This window comes from Bufo gargarizans, chromosome 3, assembly GCF_014858855.1.
Source record: "Bufo gargarizans isolate SCDJY-AF-19 chromosome 3, ASM1485885v1, whole genome shotgun sequence".
Taxonomy (NCBI): domain Eukaryota; kingdom Metazoa; phylum Chordata; class Amphibia; order Anura; family Bufonidae; genus Bufo; species Bufo gargarizans.
Genome location: NC_058082.1, coordinates 343,066,116 through 343,090,120, shown reverse-complemented (window position 1 = coordinate 343,090,120; position 24,005 = coordinate 343,066,116). Strand labels below are relative to the sequence as shown.

At 44.2% G+C, this 24,005-nt stretch overlaps 1 protein-coding gene across 8 annotated transcripts in view; it reads right to left on the bottom strand.

The window, feature by feature from the left end:
• BICRAL (BICRA like chromatin remodeling complex associated protein) overlaps window positions 1–11,308 on the bottom strand; it is a 53,209-nt gene extending 41,901 nt beyond the window's left edge. The window contains exon 1 of one of the 8 annotated variants that reach the window (XM_044287601.1): window positions 11,195–11,308. The gene's annotated coding sequence lies outside the window, so the exon portion shown is untranslated. The other 7 variants (XM_044287605.1, XM_044287606.1, XM_044287607.1 and 4 more) reach the window with 7 other exon arrangements.
• Between the last annotated feature and the right edge of the window lie 12,697 nt (window positions 11,309–24,005).

Genomic DNA, 24,005 nt, shown 5'->3' with positions numbered 1-24,005 from the left:
CATTTAGTTCAGCTTGCAGGTTGAGCATGCTCAGATCCAGTTCTGGGATTTATAGGAGGCTGTAACTGGGTACTATTGTGAGATTCTCAACAGCGAGGGACCACAATATGAGATGCACAAAAGAGGGCGAGACTTGGTCTTCAGTAGTCGTTGGAATACAGTGGGAGGAGAACATCCTGGAATAGATGGCAGCAATGCGACATGGGAACTGCTACTCTCACAGGCTGCTGCTGAAGACAATCAATCTCTTTCTGCACCTGGAGAGTCCAGTGTGGCAAAAAGATGTAATTATATATGCTCTGGATATAGTATGCTATTGGTATTGTACTATGGTTCCATGTGTAATGACTCTGCTTTCTTGTTTTAAGTTTCTCATCTAAATGCCAGAAAATTTCTTTAGCTGGCCATACATTTTAGACAGTTGTTGGCAAAATGAGTGCTCTGCCAACAGTTGTTTCTCCTGCCCCCGCCCTTCCATACACATGTACTCTTGGCCCAGCAGAACATACATGCGCTGTGACCGGGGAGAGGGGAGTAAGCCACTACCAGACTTCTCTCCTGCAGTGCAATTATGGTACCACCACAAGGTCAGGTTTCCTAATGCAGTTTTGGAACCACAAACCAGGAGTGAATTCAAAAAAGAGGGGTAGTATCTGTCTTTTATACTTTCTCTCCTTTTATGATCCACTCCTGATTTTGTTTTCCAAAACTGCATGCAGAAACCTGAATGTGTGGCCGCACCCTTACAGCTTTGTCCCATTTAAGTTAACGGGATGAAACTGCAATTACCCTACACCGCCACTAATGGTGTATAATGAATTGTCTGCAGCCTGCCAACATTGTGTTCCTTTTATAAGACTGGGCTTCTGTGATAAGGCTCCCGCTTAAAGCTAGAACTACCCCCACCCATGATGGCACGATTTTGAAGGCAATACCTGTTGTTAACCCACAAATTTGGGCAGCTACTGGCCTTGCAGCAACCGTTATGTGGAAACTCAGACGCATAAATGTGTTAACTTTCCTTGTGATCATGCCAACTCAAGACAATTAGATGACTGTGGTGAGCTCTACAAAACAGGTAGAGTCAGCCTATTATGAGGGTTCTGTGGGCACTGCGAAACCAACAAGGTTCCAATATTTCCATTAAAGCATATTACAGTCAATAATATTTATCACTAGTCCATAGGATTGATAATAAATATTAGACTTAGGGGGGCCAGAGTAAGACACAGACTCACCCCATACCTCTCCACTAGTAGGGAGGAGTGGTATGGAGCAGTGCCCAAGTATGTTTGTTGCCACTTCATACGAGTCTATGGAAGATACAGAAACATTCAAACAATTCATTTTATGACGATAACCATAAAACAAAACAATATGTATGAAACATGCATTCACTATCCACAATTCACTGAATAAACCAATTCCATTAGGACTCACCATATGCACAAGCCCTTTTGGGAAGCTGAAATTTAAAAATACTGATGAAGTAAACTGTGAATAAGCAAATTGGCTCATTCACTGTTGTAAGTCTTCTTCCTAATGTAATGTGATGGTTTTCTATTGATGGCTATTGAAGTTGCTGCATATGTAGCTTTGAGTCACACGGCTGTTTCAATAAAAAAAAGGGGGTTCTTTTTTTATTTTAGTTGAAAAAATCATATTGAACTTTATTTTATGTCCTAAACAGCAATTGAACACATTGTTGAACAATACACTGCAATACTTCTGCTGTGCAGTGTATTGTTCATCTCAGTGCTTAATATGTGTATCAAGATGGCAGGCCCGAGGGCCTCACTTGGCCCCTGGCTACTATGACAATCTCTCAGAACGCTGTTATTGTGCTGTTTATTCACTTGGATGCCATGGTCAGCACTGACTGCAGCATCTGACGGGTTAAAAAGGCCAGATCAGAATTACATAGTGTCGCTCTCCATATATGTACACATCCACCAAATATGTACAGTGGATGTCTCTAAGGAGTGGAAAGCTATAGACAGCTTTGATATTGAGATAATGATTTTTACATATGTTGGTGGTTACCTTGCTTTAAAAAAATGCTTTTAATTTTTAGTCTGCAATTCTCATTCCCTTTTATTCCCCTTATATTCAGTTTGTAACCTGCTTCTAGTTTCAGACTTTTCTCATTTGGCTGTGTCCCGCACAGTAATATATACTGGATGTGAGGTCTGTGTGTCCAGGATGCTGCTGTCATCACTAGTTCTCATATATGAGAACAGTACATATTCTAATTTCACATTCTACAACTCATAAGGGACCTATTACATGCTTGAAATTTTTGAGTAAACCGCTTGCTGAAATCATTTATTTCCCCGATATGCCTGACCTCATGAGACCACACTCTCTGCACATTGGGGGTCATTTACTAACACCAGTTTGGCATAAAAAAAAGTTGCAAGACTCTGTTGCAAATGTGCAAGTAAAATATTTTTTATGTCCTTTCCATAATTCTAATTTTTAAATATAGGGTGCATGGTTTATGGTGGCTGGGGATGGGGTTAGAAACTGTGGTGCAGCGTGTAGTCATGGATTTCTTAATTATTTTTTATTTTATACTTTTGAGCCCCAAAAAGGTCATATAAAACCTTTCTGCACAGCTTATCTGGATCTGCCAAGACCCACCAGCTCGCACAGACTCCTGGCCCCCAGCAATCACTTGACTGCTGGGACCAGAGCAGAAAGTAGCATTGCCACTTCCTGATCCCTATACAAAGCAATTGAGCTCTGTATATAGAGCAATGGGGAAGGTAGGGACGGTGAAAAAACATCCCAGCTTTCTCTATGGGCAACCCTTCTATCAATCACAGCTGGCTTACTGATTCCACACGATTAGCACACAGCTGCGATCTCTGCACGAATGTTTTAAAATGTCCGTGCAGAGATATATGCCAATCGCCCCGACGTATATAGTCAACGGACAGTTGCCAATGGGTTTTATCTTGATTTTCATTTTTTTTCTGCTCTTTGGCAGTTAGATAGAAAATAGATGGATCACTCAGCATACTCTCCCAATCAGTGGGGTCCCAGCAATTGGACCCACACAATAAGTCAGTCATACCCTATACTATGGACAGGGATAATTTCATCCCCTAAAGTACAAAGAATATTTTGACATTAAAGGGAACCTGTCACCTCCAAATACCATCCCAAGCCGCCAGCAGTACCTGACAGTAGCCAGCAGCGTGTTTCTGACGATAATTTTCTTCCTGAAGGCCGATGCGGCTAAAGCACAAAAAACGTTCTTTTATCCCCTGACGGCGCGCTTCACTAGTCATGCTTGAAGTCAAGGGGGCAGCGGCCTCCTTGCTTCAAGTGAAGATAACCACGCCCCCTTCCCTGTGACTGACAGCGCTTATGAAGATAGTTCGGCAAAGCCAGCCGAACTGCCGGCTGTCAGTCACAGCGAAGGGAGCGTGGTTATCTTAACTTGAAGGAAGGAGGCCGCTGACACCTTGACTTCAAGCATGACTAGAGAAGCGCGCCGGCAGGGTATAAAATAACGTTTTCTGAACTTTAGCCGCATCGGCCTTCGGGAAGAAAATTATCGTCAGAAACACGCTGCTGGCTACTGTCAGGTACTGCTGGCGGCTTGGGATGGTTTTTGGAGGTGACAGGTTCCCTTTAAGGCCACAGGTTTTTTTTTTTCTGTCACATTCATACAGCCATAACATTTTTGTCCAATGATATAACCGTACACTGACTTCTTTTTGCAGGATGAGTTTTTTCAATGCCAACATTACTGGGGAGAATGGAAAAATAACAGAACCTCTCCTATTGATTTTGTGACTTTCCCTGTGCACAAGTTCAACTAACATGTTACTTTTATTCTATAGGTTGGTATGATCACAACTTCTCATCAGCCGGTCTTCTTCTGTCCCAGCAAGTGAAGAAATACCCACCTGCCGCTAGATTGACAAAGGTGGACATTTAGCCCAGCCCTGACAATTTACTGGCTGTGGCAGAGCAGCACCTTGAATTATCGGGATTATCTCCAATACCGGCCACTACAGCAGGTGCCTGTCTGTCGTAAAGTACCATTCTCCCGTGGTATCCGTGCGGTCTGATATTAGCCCTGATATTGAGTTCCGTCAAAAGGGCTCAATGCCGGAAAAGAACTGATCAGTTATATCCCCATGCATTCTGAATGAAGAGTACCGTATTTTTCGCCCCATAAGACGCATTTTTCCCCCCCCCCAAAAGTGGGGGGGAATATCCCTGCGTCTTATGGGGCGAATGCTTCAATTTTACATTGCAGTCTGCGATGCAGACTGTGATGTATGAGCCGGGAGAGAGGAGGGGCTGGAGTCCGGAACTAGGGGCGGGGCCCGGTGCAGTCACTGTACTCTTAAACCGGCCCCGCCACTCACCTTTGTATTTATAAACATTAATCCTTATCCTGTTATTAAGTTTAACTAACGCTGCGCTCTCCCATGTTCCCCTGTATCCGTACAGCACTTACGAACAAACTTCCATAGCAGGCAGAGCGGACGGCAGCAGTAACGTCACTCACTGACGTCAAGCGCCTGCTCCGCCCACTTTATGAATGAAGCAGGCGGAGCAGGCGCGCGACGTCAGTGAGTGACGTTACTGCTGCTGTCCGCTCTGCCTGCTATGGAAGCTTGTTCGTAAGTGCTGTACTGATACAGGGAAACAGGGGAGAGCGCAGCGTTAAACTTATTAACAGGATAAGGATTAATGTTTATAAATACTGCGGTGAGCAGAGGGCCGGTGTATTGGGGGACACTGTTATGAGGGGGATCTGTGGATGACATATAGCAGTGCCATCCACAGATCCCCACCCCATAACAATGCCATCCACAGATCCCCCACCCCATAGTAGTACCATCCACAGATCCCCCATAACAGCGCCATCCACAGATCCCCCATAACAGTGCCATCCACAGATCCCCCATAACAGTGCCATCCACAGATCCCCCATAACAGTGCCATCCACAGATCCCCCACATGACAGTGCGTCATCCACAGATCCCCCACATGACAGTGCGTCATCCACAGATCCCCCAAAATAGTGTCATGCACAGACCACCATTAATTCAAAACCCACCAAAAAAAAGCACACCTTTTGGTTAAAAACATTTTTTTTCTTATTTTCCTCCTCAAAAACCTAGGTGCGTCTTATAGGCCGGTGCGTCTTATAGGGCGAAAAATACGGTAATCCATTCAGGATGCATCAGGATGTCTTCAGTTCAGTCATTTTGACTGATCAGCATGCTACGGTTTTATCTCCGGCCAAAAAAGACTTGCCTGAAGGCATTTTTTTCCATAGGAATGTATTAGTGCCGGATCCGGCATTCTGGTTTGCACATGCGCAGACCGAAAAAAAGGGGAAAAAAATATAAATGCTGGATCCGTTTTGCCGGATGACACCGGAAAGACGGATAAGGCATTTCAATGCATTTTTCTGACTGATCAGGCATTTTTAAAGGGCTTCTGTCACCCCACTAAACTCTTTTTTTTTTTTTGTGTACTTATAATCCCTATACTGCGATATTGCCATACATTATGTTATTAATAATTTTCGTTCAGTAGATTTAGCAAAAAACATACTTTTAAAATATGCTAATTACCTGTCTACCAGCAAGTAGGGCGTCTACTTGCTGGTAGCAGCCGCAGAAAACCGCCGATGACGTCTTCTCTTTCGGTGACGTCATCGGCGCACTGAGGGAGTGCTGAGGAGGCGAGCCTCCTTATCTCAGAGCGCCTGCGCCGAATCAACATAGTAGTAGTGGGGAGCGGGGGAGCAGTATACTTACCGTCCGTGCGGCTCCCGGGCGCTCCAGAGTGACGTCAGGGCGCCCCACGCGCATGGATGACGTGATCGCATGGCACGTCATCCATGCGCATGGGGCGCTCTGACGTCATTCTGGAGCGCCCCGGGAGCCGCATGGACTGTAAGTATACTGCTCCCCCGCTCCCCACTACTACTATGGCAACCAGGACTTTAATAGCGTCCTGGCTGCCAAAGTAACACTGAACGCATTTTGAAGACGGATCCGTCTTCAAATGCTTTCAGTTCACTTGCGTTTTTCCGGATCCGGCGTGTAATTCCGGCAAATGGAGTACACGCCGGATCCAGACAACGCAAGTGTGAAAGAGCCCTTACAAATGGCATCAGTTGGCATACGTTTTGCCCGCATCCGGGAGGGAGTTCCGGCGACGGAACTGCTTGCCGGATCACTTTGCCGGAAGTTTTGAAAGTACCATTAGCAGATTTGAACCGAAGAAGCTGGCCGATCTGTTGCATGTGCGCTTTGCAGCTTTAGGCATCTGTGTTGGTCCCATGTTCATATGTTCCCGCATTGCTGAGAAAAATTACGTTTTGATATATGCAAATGAGCCTCTAGGAGCAACAGGGGCGTTGCCATTACACCTAAAGGTTCTACTCTCTGCAACAGCTGTGCCCTCTCCACTTTGATTTACAGGGCCAGGCAGTGAAAACAACATCATGCCTTTCCCTGTCAATCAATGTGCAGAGGGCGTGGCAGTTTCAAACAGCAAAGCCTCTAGGTGTAACGACAACATTCCTGTTGCTCCTGTAGGCTCAATATATTAAATATAGTATATATTAAAACTTCATTTTTCTCAGCAATGCAGGCACATATGAACATGGAACCAACACAGATGCCTTCAGCTGCAAAGCGCACATGTAACAGGTCAGCCAGTGTCATAGGTGCAAATCTGCTAAGGCTACTTTCACACTTGCGGCAGAGTGATCCGGCAAGCAGTTCCGTATGCCAACTGATGGCAATTGTAAGACTGATCAGTCAGAAAAATGCATTGAAATGCCGGATCCGTCTTTCCGTCTTTCCGTCTTTTTCGGTCTGCGCATGCATTCCGGTATTTTGAATGCCGGATCCGGCACTAATACATTCCTATGGAAAAACAATGCCGGCATTCAGGCAAGTCTTCAGTTTTTTTGGCCAGAGATAAAACCGTAGCATGACTGAACTGAAGACATCCTGAACGGATTAGGGCTCCTTCACACTTGCGGCAGGACGGATCCGGCAGGCTGGTCTCCCTGTCGGATCCGTCCTTCCGCTGTTTCGCCGAGCCGCCGCTCCGTCCCCATCGCCGTGCTGCGCCGGAGCTCAGCCCCCGTCCCCATTATAGTCAATGGGGACGGAGTGGCTGTCCGGCGAAACAGCGGAAGGACGGATCCGATAGGGAGACCAGCCTGCCGGATCCGTCCTGCCGCAAGTGTGAAGGAGCCCTAACTCTCCATTCAGAATGCATGGGGATATACCTGATCAGTTCTTTTCCGGCATTGAGCCCTTTTGACGGAACTCTATGCCGGAAAAGAAAAACAGAAGTGCAAAAGTACCCTAACATATGCCCTTCAAAGGGGTTGTCCGGGTTCAGAGCTGCCATATTTTCACCCATACAGCCCCACTAATATGAGCTGAATCGTGCAGGGCAAAGGCATTTTCAATAGATCCGGTGACGTACCGGGCTCTCCTTAGGTCTGCCAGGCGGAGGCTTCCGCCCAGCAGTGAGCCCGGTGACATCACCAGCACTGATGAGCGGGCATTAGTGCTGCCCTAGCCTGTAAAACGGCTAGGGCAGCGCTAAAGCCGCACCATCAGAGCCGGTGACGTCACCGAACACACTGCTGGGCAGAAGCTTCCGCCCGGCAGTGTGTGATTGTAAATAGAAGAGCCCTTGCCCTGTGAGATCCAGTGCAGGGCAAGGGAGTGCATTGGAGCATGACATGCTCCGATGCTAACATCAGGGGGGCTGCCTGGGTGAAAATATGGGTATGTCGGGTTCAGAGCCCCTTTAAAGTAATCCCTATATACATGACTAATGAGACTCCGACTGTTCACAAGAATATGGGTTCCATTTTCCTATTCGAATTGGAGCAACAGGTCAAGCATCTGTACTGCCTTGTGTGTGACCTCATCCCTCTCCGCTGGTTGTCTGACCTGCCCTCCTTAGTATATTTCCCTCTTCCCCATACTCTGATCTGTTGTGTTAAACCACCTCTCCCTCCCTGCTGCTACATCTAACACTGCAAGAAAATAAGGAGTAGTAGTATAGAGCTGTCAGGAGCAGAGCTCTGATTCAGCAGCACCAGCAGCTAGGTGAAGGAGTTGCACATACTCAGCAGCAGAAGCTAAATAGTAGGAAATTTTTAATTAAGACGATTTTGAAATCTGATTAAAGGAGTTGTCCGTCCTATGAAATGTAAAAAAGCTGAGGATAATGTAAAACAATAAAAATAAACCATATTCACCTTATCAATATCCTACTGCTCTTATTCCCACACTTCCCATGCCCAATCCCTCTCAACTGCACACAGGAAATGACGGCCACAGCAGTGATTGGCCTCGGTCACTGAGCGAGGGGTCGTTTCCTATGAATTGAGAGGGACCAGAAAGTAGAGACCAGTAGAGGGACTGGGAAGTGTGGAAACGGGGGAAGGGTCGACAAGGTAAATCCAACTTATTGTATTACATCACCCTCGGCCTTTTTTCTAAACTTTTCACCAGATGGACAACCCCTTTTTATTTTACTTTTAGGAAGTAAATGATCAATCCAAAGGAGTCCATAACTTTTAACAAGGTTGTCCGGAATTAGAAAAACATGGACGTTTAAAAAAAAAGAAGAAAAGTATTTGCCTTATTTTGCTCGACAGTGATGCGTAATTAAAGAGGTATTCCTGTCCTGTGAATAACTATTAGATTAGTGGGGGTCCTACCACTGGGACCCCCACGATCACAAGAACAGCGGCCCCGTACCCCTGTAACGAATGGAGCGGCTGGTCGCACATGCGCGTGGCCGCTCCATTCATCTGAGAGTTCTGGAGATTGCTGAGTACAGCGCTCCCCTATCCCCAGAATTCCCCTATAAATGAATGGAGCGGCCGCATGCATGCCCTAACGGCTGCTCCATTCTTTTTAGAGGGGGCTGTAGGGGGTACAGGGCCCCCATTCTCGTGATCACTGGGGGTCCCACTGGTAGGACCCCTACCCAATTGTTATCTTCTATCTTGTGGATAGGGGATAACTTCAAATGGAAATTTAATGCAATTTTCCATCAAAAAAAATAATACAATTCCACCGCAAACCGATGGAACGTGGCTAAAAGCAATAGTCTGGACATACCCTTAAATACAATCTATTGTTCCCTGGTATCAACCATTTAAATGAAGTCTAGTAACTTTCCAGCCCCTACGAGCTAGCACTAGGTTCGGAGAACCTCCAGAACCATCTACATGTCACCCCCTTGAAGATGGCTTCAGTCAGCCTTCTCTTCAGTCCCTCATGGCTGATAACAGAGGACAACAGAACACAGTAAAAAGGAAGAAAAGCTATATTTTAGGGCAGATCCCCTTTAAGAGAATAAACATACTGTTATACACAAGTATCTAGGCTGCAGCCCACAGCTCCCGCCACCGCCAGCCCAGACCCTGAAGAGGAATCCGAAGCCTCGGTCATAAAATGGAGGCCGCGCTGAACTGCGCCAACCTGACTGGCCGCTTGCCAGCACCCGGCGCCATCTTCCCGAATCCCTCACAAACACATTATTTGACAGAAATACCTGCCATTAAATAACATCTTATGTACTCTTTCTGTAACATCGCCACATACAAACGCCACACATTCCCCGGGAAAGACATTTTAATACAGATAAGTCATAAAAACAATCAGACATATAAACGGCGGCTGCGGTGAATACGAAGGCACAAAAAGCTGAGTAAAAAAAACACAACAAACCAACCCCGTCAGGAGATTCCCGCCGAGCCGACAAAGAAGACGACGAGCGGCCGCCATTGAGCGGCGGCGGCGTCAGCAATCACCCCATGGAGGTGCCGTTTCTTTGCCCGACCTTGAAAATGAGGGAAAATAATGGAGCTGCCATGATAGAAACTAGTAAAAGCCCGTCAGGAAGCCAGCCAATTCCCGCCGCGCCATAACCACAGTAACGCATATTCTTCCGTCCTGTCATGGCGGCCTCGTCGATTTTCCTCATCATTTTGAAGGAAATTTTAAGATGAAATACCAAAAAGGCGAGGTAAAAAAAACAATCGACGATGGATGAGGAAACGTGCTGTGTGAAAAAAAACAACTCCTGCGCGCTGCACGACCTCCGACCGCCGTTAGGCCCAAGAAGAAGCCGGGGAGTCGATTTCAAAAGCAGCCGGCGGTCGTGAGGTAAAGATCGGCGAGAGGACCAGGCGACGTCTCCCATCTCCACAAAAGACAACTCGAAATAAATCGTCGTGGGCAGCGAACGATGCAGCTTTCGAGAGAAGGAAAAGAGGGGAGGGGATTGCTAAAGATTATTTTTCTTTTTCTATTTTTTCCTCCCTGATGGTGATCCAGGGCGGGGAGGGTAGGGGTGGGGGGGAGGTGATGGTGGTAGTGGGAGTTAAAGACAGAGAAAAACTAATTTTAACCAGCTCAAATCAATGAGTCATTGAAAGAAGACTATTCCTTTCCTCCCTTCTTCAATTTACATCAGGAAAAAAAATAAAAACTACCCCTCCCTTGTCACACCGTCACCTTTCTTGGCAACTTTTTTTTTTAACCACCTCCGACGGAAAAAAAAAAGAGTTAAAAAAAAACAACAACCCCCTTCCGCTCCTCACGATCCTGGTTATCCCTCCACCCCTCGTCGTCTCACACGGAGCGATAGGAAACGTATAATAATAGTATATTTTATTCACATAGCACCAACCTACTCGGCAACGTCTGCAACGGAGAGTCGACCACAAAAGGAAAAAAAATAGCACAAAAATAAACCACAAACATAAAAAAAAACATCGAACAACTATGAGACGAAAGGAAGGAGCTTACGATAAAAAAGAAACTGTATATTCGCCGTAAATATTTTATTATTCCAACACCCCGTAGCTGCCAAATTGTAATCCCAAAAAAAAAAAAAAGAGGAGTAAAGACAGGGGGGACGCACTAGCCAATAGCTCTCTAAGCTGAAACCTAATATGCAGGCTTTTTTGGCAACTGCTTTTTATTATTATTATTTGCTCCTCTTTTCCTTTTTTTTTCTTGTCTGGAGATATATTTTCTCCCCCCCCGTTTCTTTTTTTTTTCTCCCTCCCTCGAAGGAAGGAAGGGAGGAAGGAGGTTGTGTGTTTTTTTTCCTTGAAATTTTTATCACAAAATTATAATACACTCAAAGGGAAACTCACCGTCATGAAAAAGCAGTGCCTTGTCAACGGGGTTTCTTCGCCATCACATCAGGGGCTGGCAGTGGAGAGAGAGAGAGAGAGAGAGCAACATGAACCTCGCTCAGCCACAAGGAGCAGACGGGGAGAGAGAGAGCGCACACAGAGAGGGGGGAACATACACACGCACTCACACACACACACAATTCATAATAAAACAATATTTGCATATTTTTTATATTTTAAGTTACAACTATTTTTCAGATAGTTTTCCAGGCAAATTTTTGGCTTTTTTGTTTTAATTTTTTATTTATTTACAAATTGATTTGTAAAGTATTACAGATTATTACTTTAATTTTACATTGGATTTATTTATATATTTTTTTAGTACTGTTATTTTATTTTTGGAATTACCGTACATAAAAAAAAAGCAAAATGCTATTTTGTGAGCTTTTTAAAAGGTAGTTTCTCCTGGGAGAGGGATGGGGGGAGCGAAGCTGGTACATGCTCCTCATAAAAATATACTTTTATGGAGTTAGATATTAAAAAAGCTCATTGTTAGGCTAGTTTCACACTCGCGTTTAGGGTGGATCCGTCATACAACCGCATGCATCCGTCATGATCGGATCCGTTGTATTATCTGTAACATAGCCAAGACGGATCCGTCATGAATTCCATTAACAGTCAATGGGAGACGGATCCGTTTTCTATTGTGGCAGATTGTGTCTGCTGTTTGGCTCAGTTTCGTCAAGCGGAAAGCAAAACTCTGCAGGCAGTGTTTTAGTGTCCGCCTCCAGAGCGGAATGGAGACTGATCGGAGGCAAACTGATGCATTCTGAGCAGATCCTTTTCCATTTAGAATGCATTAGGGCAAAACGGATCAGTTTTGACCGCTTGTGAGATCCCTGAACGAATCTCACAAACGGAAAGCCAAAACGCCAGTGTTGAAAGTAGCCTTATAGACGTGGTTGTCTCATAAGTAAAGTTTTATCCGTCAGATAGAGAAGACCAATGGGGGTCTAACTTCTGAGGACCCACTAATCTTAAAGTGTACTTTTAGGTGCATTTACAGTAGCAGATTATTTGGTGCTCAGTCAGTGGCGGTAAAACTCTGCATTTACATGAAGTGATCACCTCCATAGTATGAGAACGAGCGGTCACTATTGCGATCCCTCTTCCCCATATAGAATCATTGTTTCTGGGCAGCAGATACGATAATTTAGGTGCCTAAACAGGTTCACCCGATGGACAAGCGTTTTGCTCGTTCATTGGGTGATCAGCTGCACCTTTATACAGGCTGATTGTCAGGAACATTTGTTCCCAATAATCTACCCGTCTAAGTTTATCTTTACTTTTCAGAATAAGCTGTCACGTGTGTACATGTGGGATAAAACTGTACCTGACCGTTATGTGACTTGTATTTAGATTTTTCACCTGTTATCCCCTCTGCAGGCTTCATCTCTGATTGAAAGTTTTCCCGTCGCTCAGCTCCAGAGTGGGTGGAAAATAACTTCCATACACAGAGCTCAGAGAAGAGGAGATCCTGGTCCCTTATCTTTCTGTAGCACACCCCCAGAAGCAATGGCATCATGGAGGACATAATACAGCAGTGCTGAGCAGTGTAGTTGTGAATCCAGCACTGGAGTGAGATGGAAAACTTACCAGAGTTAGCAGCAGCAGCTCTGTGTCTCTGTCTCTCTCCAGCAGGTCACTCCTCTATAGACTTTTATGGGCAGCATGTAACCTCATCCCTCAGTGAGCTGATAGTCCATCTTGTCTTTCAAGATGGATTTTAGCAGTGAATTGAGGGTGAATGATTGATTGGTGCAGGGGAGGAGAAGTGGCTCATAATTGTAAAAAGGCATTTTAGTCTACTAAAATATATTACGTTTCTGTCACAAACTTACCTGTCTGGGCTCCAGCAGCAAGCTCTCCAGCGTTGGCGCGACTGCACTGGGAGAGACTCTCTGCTAAGCCACGCCCCCTGGTTACACGACAGCATCCTTGGCAACAGGATGTAATGCTCTTCCTCCCCAGAGCGGGCGTGTGCTGGAGGAGACTAGCAGTAGTCTGATCGCTCAGCTGTTCTGTTGCTATTTGCTAGTGTTCTGACTGATGGAGCGCAGTCATGACCTGTCAGGTTCTGAATCCTAGCACGCGGTGCTCTATTTAAACCCTTTCCTGGCCATCAGAGGTCACAATAACGCCTGTACAAGAGTCAATGACGCCTGTTCAGGCCATTTTACTCCCTGGAAAAAGTCTAAGGCGTACCACTACGCCTTAGACTTTTCCCCTACATTCAGCCGCATAGGGTACGGCACAGGCAGTGCAGCGATGCTGCCTGTGCCTGAAATGACCAATAGCAAAGCTCCATACAGTAAGGAGCTTTACTATTGGATGGTTTGGGTGGGCGCCGGAGCGATACAGCGCCCTGAAGTAGGGGAAGCCGGCGGGGGCTCAATGGAGGAGGGGCTGGCTCCCAGTAGTTTCTACAGTGAGGATAGCGGGGGGCGCTGCATCACACACTGATGCATGTAGTATAGTGTATGTAGTGCAGTGTGTAGTGAATGCAGGCAGGCTATTATAGCCAACTGATAAAGTACAGGGTTAATTCTGCTATATTGGACTGGCTTATAATTGCCTGATGGTATTTAGTAACGGTCCCCTGCATAAATACTCACCTCCTAGGCCATGTTCACACAACCACTATATATTTCTGTTGTTCTGCATCCGTTAGATTAGCAGAGCAACAAAAATAACAAGTGCTGGATCTGGCACGTAAGGGTGGCCTTTTGTCATACTTTCAACATACAAAAAAAAGGTATACATTAACAGACGTTTCAGACAGATGCAATACTGTGGCATTCATCACCAAGGAGTTCCATTGTAAAAAAAAAAAGTATACTTTTTTTTGCAGAACTCTGCAGGATGGGAAAGTGTAGTGTACCACGTTTTTCCATCCTGCAAGGTTCAGCAAAAAAACACGAAGGCTAATGTATACTTTTTTTTTTTTTTTACAATGGAACTTTGTGGTGACGGATGCAACAGTATGGCATCTGTCTGAGGCATCTGATAACATACAGTACAGACCAAAAGTTTGGACACACCTTCTCATTCAAAGAGTTTTCTTTATTTTCATGAATATGAAAATTGTAGATTCACACTGAAGGCATCAAAACTATGAATTAACACATGTGGAATTATATACATAACAAAAGAGTGTGAAACAACTGAAAATATGTCATATTCTAGGTTCTTCAAAGTAGCCACCTTTTGCTTTGATTACTGCTTTGCACACTCTTGGCATTCTCTTGATGAGCTTCAAGAGCTAGTCACCTGTAATGGTTTTCACCTTCACAGGTGTTCCCTGTCAGGTTTAATAAGTGGGATTTCTTGCAATAATCAAAGCAAAAGGTGGCTACTTTGATGAACCTAGAATATTACATATTTTCAGTTGTTTCACACTTTTTTGTTATGTATATAATTCCACATGTGTTAATTCATCGTTTTGATGCCTTCAGTGTGAATCTACAATTTTCATAGTCATAAAAATAAAGAAAACTCTTTGAATGAGAAGGTGTGTCCAAACTTTTGGTCTGTACTGTACGTAACAAAAAAGTGTGAAACAACTGAAAATATGTCATATTCTAGGTTCTTCAAAGTAGCCACCTTTTGCTTTGATTACTGCTTTGAACACTCTTGGCATTCTCTTGATGAGCTTTAAGAGGTAGTCACCTGAAATGGTCTTCCAACAGTCTTGAAGGAGTTCCCAGAGATGCTTAGCACTTGTTGGCCCTTTTGCCTTCACTCTGCGGTCCAGCTCACCCCAAACCATCTCGATTGGGTTCAGGTCCGGTGACTGTGGAGGCCAGGTCATCTGGCGCAGCACCCCATCACTCTCCTTCATGGTCAAATAGCTCTTACACAGCCTGGAGGTGTGTTTGGGGTCATTGTCCTGTTGAAAAATAAATGATGGTCCAACTAAACGCAAACCGGATGGAATAGCATGCCGCTGCAAGATGCTGTGGTAGCCATGCTGGTTCAGTATGCCTTCAATTTTGAATAAATACCCAACAGTGTCACCAGCAAAGCACCCCCACACCATCACACCTCCTCCTCCATGCTTCACGGTGGGAACCAGGCATGTAGAGTCCGTCTGTTCACCTTTTCTACGTCGCACAAAGACACAGTGGTTGGAACCAAAGATCTTAAATTTGGACTCATCAGACCAAAGCACAGATTTCCACTGGTCTAATGTCCATTCCTTGTGTTCTTTAGCCCAAATAAGTCTCTTCTGCTTATTGCCTGTCCTTAGCAGTGGTTTCCTAGCAGATATTCTACCATGAAGACCTGATTCACACAGTCTCCTCTTAACAGTTATTCTAGAGATGTGTCTGCTGCTAGAACTCTGTGTGGCATTGACCTGGTCTCTAATCTGAGCTGCTGTTAACCTGCGATTTCTGAGGCTGGTGACTCGGATGAACTTATCCTCCGCAGCAGAGGTGACTCTTGGTCTTCCTTTCCTGGGGCGGTCCGCATGTGACCCAGTTTCTTTGTAGCGCTTGATGGTTTTTGTGACTGCACTTGGGGACACTTTCAAAGTTTTCCCAATTTTTAGGACTGACTGACCTTCATTTCTTGAAGTAATGATGGCCACTCGTTTTTCTTTACTTAGCTGCTTTTTTCTTGCTATAATACAAATTCTAACAGTCTATTCAGTAGGACTATCAGCTGTGTATCCACCTGACTTCTCCACAACACAACTGATGGTCCCAACCCCATTTATAAGGCAAGAAATCCCACTTATTAAACCTGACAGGGCACACCTGTGAAGTGAAAACCATTTCAGGTGACTAGCTCTTGAAGCTCATGAAGAGAATGCCAAGAGTGTGCAAAGCAGTAATCAAAGCAAAAGGTGGCTACTTTGAAGAACCTAGAATATGACATATTTTCAGTTGTTTCACACTTTTTTGTTATGTATATAATTCCACATGTGTTAATTCATAGTTTTGATGCCTTCAGTGTGAATCTACAATTTTCATATTCATGAAAATAAAGAAAACTCTTTGAATGAGAAGGTGTGTCCAAACTTTTGGTCTGTACTGTATATAAGTTTTTTTGTGTACATTAAATGTATGACCAAAATGTGATGTGAGCCCAGCCTGATTGACAGGGAAGAAGCTGAACAGACTTAGCCGACTATGAAGGAGTCCGTTCAGTTTCCGTTCATGAGCCTGTCTTTTAACCAGACAAAAAAGTGCTGCATACAAGTTTTTTTTTGTCTGGTCTTTTGAAAGAATCTGGAACAGAGGCTCCAAACGCAGCCTCCAACTCAGATGTGAATAAGCGAAGGCCTACGTATTATGTATTTGTATTACTGCAACTTTCGTACTCCTCCTTGGGTAAAAATACTCCTCAAAAATGGTCACAGGAGTATTTTTACTCTTCTGGAAAAAATGTAGTGCAACCTCTGCTGGCCATATACCAGTGCCGGTGATAGCCTTGTTTGGGCTCACTAGCTAGGTTCTTGGATTCATTTAGATTTGTTTGTGCTTTTGACCTCTGCTTGTCTTTTGACCACTCTCACTCTCTCGATTTTGTACTGAGTTGTCCACCTGGTTCTGACCCATTTTTGTATGACTATCCCTTTGTGTTGTTTTTGCCTTAGTGTTTATCTGTCTCTGCACTTTAGTAGTATAGGGACTGTCGATCAGTTGTGGTCTTGCTACCTTGGGCTTGAACTGCATGTAGGTAGGGAAAGTGGGCTGGGTTTCAGGTTAGTGCTCACTGTCTGTGTCTGTCCCTGTCTACAAGCGTTACATTATTTCTGGCCATAAAATATTTTTCTGAGCGACCTTATCATTTATGGACGCCATGGCAGCATTGACCAATCAGATGGAGGGTATTGCCCAACTGTTTCAGGATTTAGCAGAGAGGGTCCAGCAGCAAGAGTCCTACAAGACCAGTCACCCTGTTGTTACAGCTTCATCACCGGTAGAACCTAAGGTTAAGCTCCCTGACCTCTTCTCTAGTGACGGTAAAAATTTTGTAACCTTCCGTGAGATCAGTAAACTTTATTTTCTCCTTAAGACACACTCATTGGGTGTGGAAGCTCAGAGGGTGGGCATCATTATGTCCCTGCTTCAGAGGGACCCTCAGGACTGGGCATTTTCGCAATCGCCCAACTCTTCAGAATTATTTTCTGTTGACTTTTTCTTTTCCATGCTAAGTCTCATGTATAATGAGCTAGACCGACCGGCTAAGGCTACTTTCACAGTCGCGTTTGGTGCGCATCCGTCATGGATCTGCACAAACGGATCTGTTCAGATAATACTGTTCAGAACGGATCTGTTTGTATTATCTTTAACATAGCCAAGACGGATCCGTCTTAAACACCATTAAAAGTCAATGGGGGACGGATCCATTTTCAATTGTGCCAGATTGTGTCAGAGAAAACTGAGTCGTCCCCATTGAGTGTCAGAACGGATCCGTTTGGCTCAGTTTCGTCAGACGGACACCAAAACGCTGCAAGCAGGGTTTTGGTGTCCGCCTCCAAAGCAGAATGGAAACGGAACGGAGGCAAACTGATGCATTCTGAACGGATCCTTTTCCATTCAGAATGCATTAGGGCAAAACTGTCATTTTGGGATTACCCTGGTTGAGAGCACATAGTTCAGTCTTTGAATGGTATTCTGGGGAATTAATTAATTAAATGGGGTCCTCAGTGCTCGAATTATTGTTTATCTATCCAGCTCTCTGGTATGGAACTAAAGGAGGGACCACTGATTTCATCAAGGACTTTCACGATGTGTACTCCAAAGAGGCTTCTAAAGATTTGCCCTCTCATTGGGACTATGATGACACCAGAGAACTTGTCCCTGATGCAAAACTTCCCAAGGGCCAGATTTTCAATCTTTCTGGGCCTGAAAGACAGACTATGAAAGATTATATTCATGATAGTCTGATAAAAGGGCACATTTGATTATCTGTATCTCCTGTAGGTGCTGGGTTCTTTTTTCTAAGTAAAAAAGAAGGTGGATTGCACACCTATATTGTCTATAGAGAACTTAATAAAATCACGGTACGGAACAATACCCCCCTCCTCTCATTCCTGGTCTATTCAATCAAATTGTTGGGGCTCAGTGGTTCACAAACATTGATCTTAGAGGAGCCTACAATTTGATCAGAATATGGGAAGCAAATGAATAGAAAATGGCGTTCAATAGCTTGTGATGCCCTTTGGGCTGTGTAATGCCCCAGCTGGGTTCCAGAACCTTGTTAATTATATTTTCCAAGAGTTCCTGGGTCACTTTCTTGTGGTATACCTTGACAATATTTTTTTTTTTCTCCGGATTGGTCGTCTCATTTTATACATGTGAGAAAAAAATGTCCACCAAAAATTGAAGTCCTCCATAAATTGTTTGCAAAATTAAGTAAATGTGAGTTTGGTGTAAAAGAAGTCTCCTTCCTGGGTTTTACCCTGTCACCCAACATTTTTGTATGGACCCTACTAAGGTGCAAGCCGTAGTTGATTGGGCCAGACCTACCTCTCTCAAGGCCTTTCAACGATTCATCAGCTTTGCAAATTATTATAGAAAATTTATAATTTTTTTTCCAGTTATTGCCAAACCTTTGACTGATTAAAAAGGAAAGGGGCAAGGGGCGGGTCTTCTCCATTGGTCTCCTGAGGCTCTGTCCACCTTTGATTCCTCTGAGGTAGGAGTGGTTGCTGTACTATCTCAGGGATTGTCTTCCCTAACTAATTTGCAACCATGTGCACTTTTCTCCTGAAGATTTTCTTCCGCCAAGAGAAATTATGATATTGGCAATCGAGAACTGTTGGCCATCAAATCGGCCTTAGAGGAGTGGCAGCACTTCTTAGAAGGGGCTTAGAACCAAAATACTGTGCTTATGGATCACAAGAATCTGATTTATCTGGCTACTGCTAAATGCTTGAGTCCTAAGCAAGCACGATGGGCCTTCTTCTTTACCCAGTTTAACTTTATTGTTACTTTTCATTCTTGGTCCAGTAATGTGAAGGTGGATCCTTTATGACATTGTTTTGGTACTTTTTATTCTATCGATAATTAACCTGGTAATATTCTTCCCCCTGATGTTGTCATTGTTGCTGTTAGTCGTGATCTTGCGGCAAAAATACTTTGGCTCCTACTAACCTTCCCTCTGGTAAATTGTTTGTTACTCCAAATTTTCGCCTTAAGGTTTTGGAGGACTCCTATTGCTCTGTACTGGCAGGTCATCTGGGTATTGCTGGGACTAAACATCTGGTCTCCATAGCTTACTGGTAGCCTACTTGGTCACGAGATGTGGTTGCCTTTGTCTTGGCATGTGATGTGTGTGCTAGAGCCACGGTACCCAGGAGACGTCCTGCGTGTTTACTTTTCCCCCTGCCCATTCCCTTGGACCCACATCTCAATGGATTTCATTACGGACCTTTCACCCTTTCCAGGGAAAGACGGTTGTCTGGGTGGTCATTGATAGGTTCTCTAAGATGTGTCATCTGATTCCATTGAAGAAACTTCCTGACGCCAAAGAATTGGCTACTCTGTTTGCCAACAGTGTTCTTAGATTACATGGAATACCCAAATTCATTGTCTCAGATAAAGATGCCCAGTTTCTCTCAAGATTCTGGAGAGAATTTAGTGACAGGTTACATATCAAACTCTCCTTATTTGCGTTCCATCCAGAGACAAATGGACAAACTGAAAGGGTCAACTAGATTTTGGAGCTTTGTTTCTGTCAGAACAAGTGGAAGAGGTTTTTGCCCCTAGCGGGGTTTGCTATCAACAACCACGTCAGCTCCTCTAGTTGCATCTCACCTTTTTATTGTAATTATGGCTTTAATCCACGCTTTTCTTCAGTCTCTAAGTCAAACTGTGTGAATCCTGCGGAGGATGCTATTAGCGTTGTCATGATATCAAAATTTTTAATTTGATTTTGATACCATAAAACAGTATTGCGATATTCAATACCACGCAAAAGAAAATTTAAACACCAAAAAATCTGTGTGCATTCCACATTTTTCGGAACAGTCATCCTATTTTTTGGGGGGACAAGGTGACTAAAATATGGCGAATTGTTTTTTTTAGTTTTTTTTTTTACCGTTACGCCGTTTACTACATAGGGGATATTTTTTAATATTTAAATTTTTTGGACGCGACTATACCTAATATGTTTATTTTTTTATTGTTTATATGTAAACTTGGAAAAGGGGGTGATTTAAACTTTTAATATTCTAGTGTTTTTTGTTTTTTTAAACTTTTTATTTAATAACTATTAGCCCTTTGTCCCTTGTCCTATTCACCCTAATAGAGATCTATTAGGGTGTATAGGATTTTACAGTGTCCCTGCTGTGTTTACTGAGGGGGTGGGGACTGTAGGCCGCTGGCCACTGTGCCACCAATGAAAACAATTAACCCCTAAATGCAAATGTATGGAGCGGGCTGCTGCAGTGACCCGCTCCATACGCAGCGGGTGCCGACTGTATCATACAGCTGATACCTGTCCGCAAGGACGGGGAAAGGCAATCCTGCCGAACCCCATTATTTAACCAATCCAATTTAAACAACCTAATAAAAAGCATTCTTTAGGTCTGAACTTTGTCTTGGCTTTTGGCTTTCTACAAAAAATTTGCACCTCAGAGTACCATCTGTTAAACTTGCTCCTAAGTTTATTGGACTATATAAGATCAAGTCTGTTATAAACCCGGTATCTTTTCGCCTTCAATTATCATCCTTGTCCAAGATACATGATGTTTTTCATAAATCATTGCTTAAGAAGTACATTCCTCCACCTAAATCTCCTGATCCAGTGATAATTCTAGGCGAGGATGAGGTGGAAAAAATTCTTGACTCTCGGAGAGTTCAGGGCTCTCTGCAGTACCTAATTCATTGGAAGAGATATCGTGCTGAGGAGAGAAAATGGGTGCTGGCTCAGGATGTTCATGCTTCTCATTTATTAAAAAAGTTTCACCTCAGCCTGCTCCCCACCATGGTCTGGTGGCCCCTCTTAAAAGGGGGGAGGTAATGTCACAAACTTACCTGTCCAGGCCCCGGGGGCAAGATCTCCAGCTTTGCTGTGACCACGCTAGGAGAAACGCGCTTCTAAGCCATGCTACACTGGTGCCGCAGCAGCATCCTTAGCAACAGGATTCAATGCTCTTTCTCCCCACAGCGGGCATGAGCCGGAGGAGACTACTCTGTTGCTGTATTCCTATGTGCTAGTGTTCTGACTGATGGAGCGCCGAGTCAGGACCTATTAGGTCCTGATCCTGGGCTCACTAGCTAGTTTCCTGGTTCTTGGATTAATTTAGATTTGTTAGTGCTTTTGACCTCGGCTTGTCTTTTGACCACTCTCTGTCTCACTTGATTTGTACTGGTATTTCATCTCGGTATGTCTTTAGACTACTCTCTGTCTCCTGTTTTTGTACTGCGTTGATTCTGACCCATTTTCATATGACCATTCCTTTGTGTTGTTTTTGTGTCTTGGTGTTTGTCTCAGCACCTCAGTAGCATAGGGACCGTCAACCAGTTGCTACCTACCTTGAACTACAAGTAGGTATGGAAAGTGGGCTGGGTTCCAGGTCAGGGAACACTGTCCGTGTCTGTCCCTATCTTCAAGCGTTACAGTTTCTTATTTTTGCTATTGATTTGTGCAAAATTTGTTGAAACAGTGTCTTTTAAGGAATGCCTGACACAAGACAGACCCCTTTAAGAAAAAGCGTCCTCCCCTGGGTATAAAGGATGCATCGGGCACTCAATACTTTGAACTGGAAAAAATAGCAGCCATTTTTCAATCATATTATACTAAGTTGTATTCCCTCCATTCAGAACTCCCTAGAGATCCTGATGTCAGGGCCCAGATGTTGGACGAATATCTGTCTGGCTGCACTTTGCCCACCCTATCTCCAGAGGGTCTAGCAGACCTGAACCAGCAGATCTCACCAGAAGAACTGGAGGAGGTTATAAAGGATATGCCGGGTAACAAAGCACCAGGACCTGATGGTCTCACATATCAATATTATAAAACGTACATAGAGATTTTACTTCCACATATGGACACCCTATTCAACTCCTTTTTAGCAGGGAAACCTATTCCGCAAACTATGCTTCACTCTTCTATTACAGTTATACCTAAACCAGGAAAAGATCCCTCAGAATGTGCTAGCTACCGCCCAATTAGTCTGCTAAACTCGGATCTTAAGATATTTACCAAACTACTTGCGAATCGATTGAGCTACTGGCTCCCCCAGCTGATTCACAAAGACCAGGTGGGGTTTGTCCGGTTCCGCCCGGCGGGGGATAATACACGTCGGGTGGTAGACTGATTGATGAGGTTAAGAAGGAGTCGACAGAGGATCTTCTCCTCAGCCCTGACGCAGAAAAGGCCTTTGACCGTCTTAACTGACCTTTTATGTTTCATACTCTGCAGAGGTTTAGGTTTACAGGCCCATTTCTGCAAGCACTTAGAAGACTTTACTCGGCTCCTATGGCACGTATCAATCTACCCCATGCCTGCTCCTCAGTGTTCCCTATTAAAAATGGGACCCGGCAGGGCTGTCCCTTATCCCTGCTTCTTTATATACTGAGTGTTGAGCCCCTGGCCTCTCGGATCCGGACAAACCCCAGACATCACGGGCATTAAAATAAGGGACCGGTCCTTCACCATCTCCCTTTTTGCAGACGATGTCCTTTTAACGTTAACGATCCCAATTATGTCCTGAATTTGCACGCCACCATAGGCACATATAGTAGGCTATCAGGTTATAAAATAAATAATACAAAAACTGAAGCATTACCCTTAAATATACCCCCACGAACTCTCTTAGCCTTACAACACTCGTTTAAATACTCCTGGCAAAACCGCTCTCTTAAGTACTTGGGAGTCCATATCACCCCTACTTATCCTGCTTTATATGGAGCAAACTTCCCGCCGGTTATAGCTACTATAAATACACTGCTTAATAAGTGGAGACCCCTACATATATCTTTATTGGGTCGCATAGCAGCATTTAAGATGTCGATCTTACCCAAATTGCTTTACTTATTTGAAACGCTCCTAGATAGAGTATCGGCGGGGACCTTGCGCCAAATTCAATCTGCCTTTCTTACATTTGTATGGCATAACAAACGACACCATATCGCTAAATCTGTCCTGACCTCGAAGAAATCTCAGGGCGGCCTGTCCCTACCTGATATAGCCCTATACTATCAGGCCACACATCTCAGACACCTAGCCTCCTGGACTACCTTAATTCCTTCAATAAATGGACAGAAATAGAGAGGCTTTGGTTAACCCCGATTTATATGGGAGCTATGATCTGTGGCCGTCCGGCGGACATAACACCCCAGAGACTGCTAGGCCCAATGACATTCACAAAAAAACTATGGCTGACCTGTAGGATTAAATTCGGCCTCTCTACATTATACTCCTGTCTTACACCGTTTTGTTTACTCCACATTTAGGTAATAGTAGCAAATCAAATATGGCTAACCTCTAGATCAGGAGCGGACTCTTCCGTCTTCATGATTTACGTAATCCTCTAACAAACCCTTTTGTCCTTTGCAGATTTACAAACTAAATATAATCTACCCTCCTCTTCCAACTATCACTACAACCAAATAGCACATTTCTGCCACTGAGAAATTGTGCAGTCCGAGGCACTACAATTACAGGTCTCATCTCGGATATATATGATCTGCTTCTCACCCAGACTTACTTACTGGGGGGGAAAGCACTTATACAGGTCCTTCTAAAAAAATTTGCATATTGTGATAAAGTTCATTATTTTCTGTAATGTACTGATAAACATTAGACT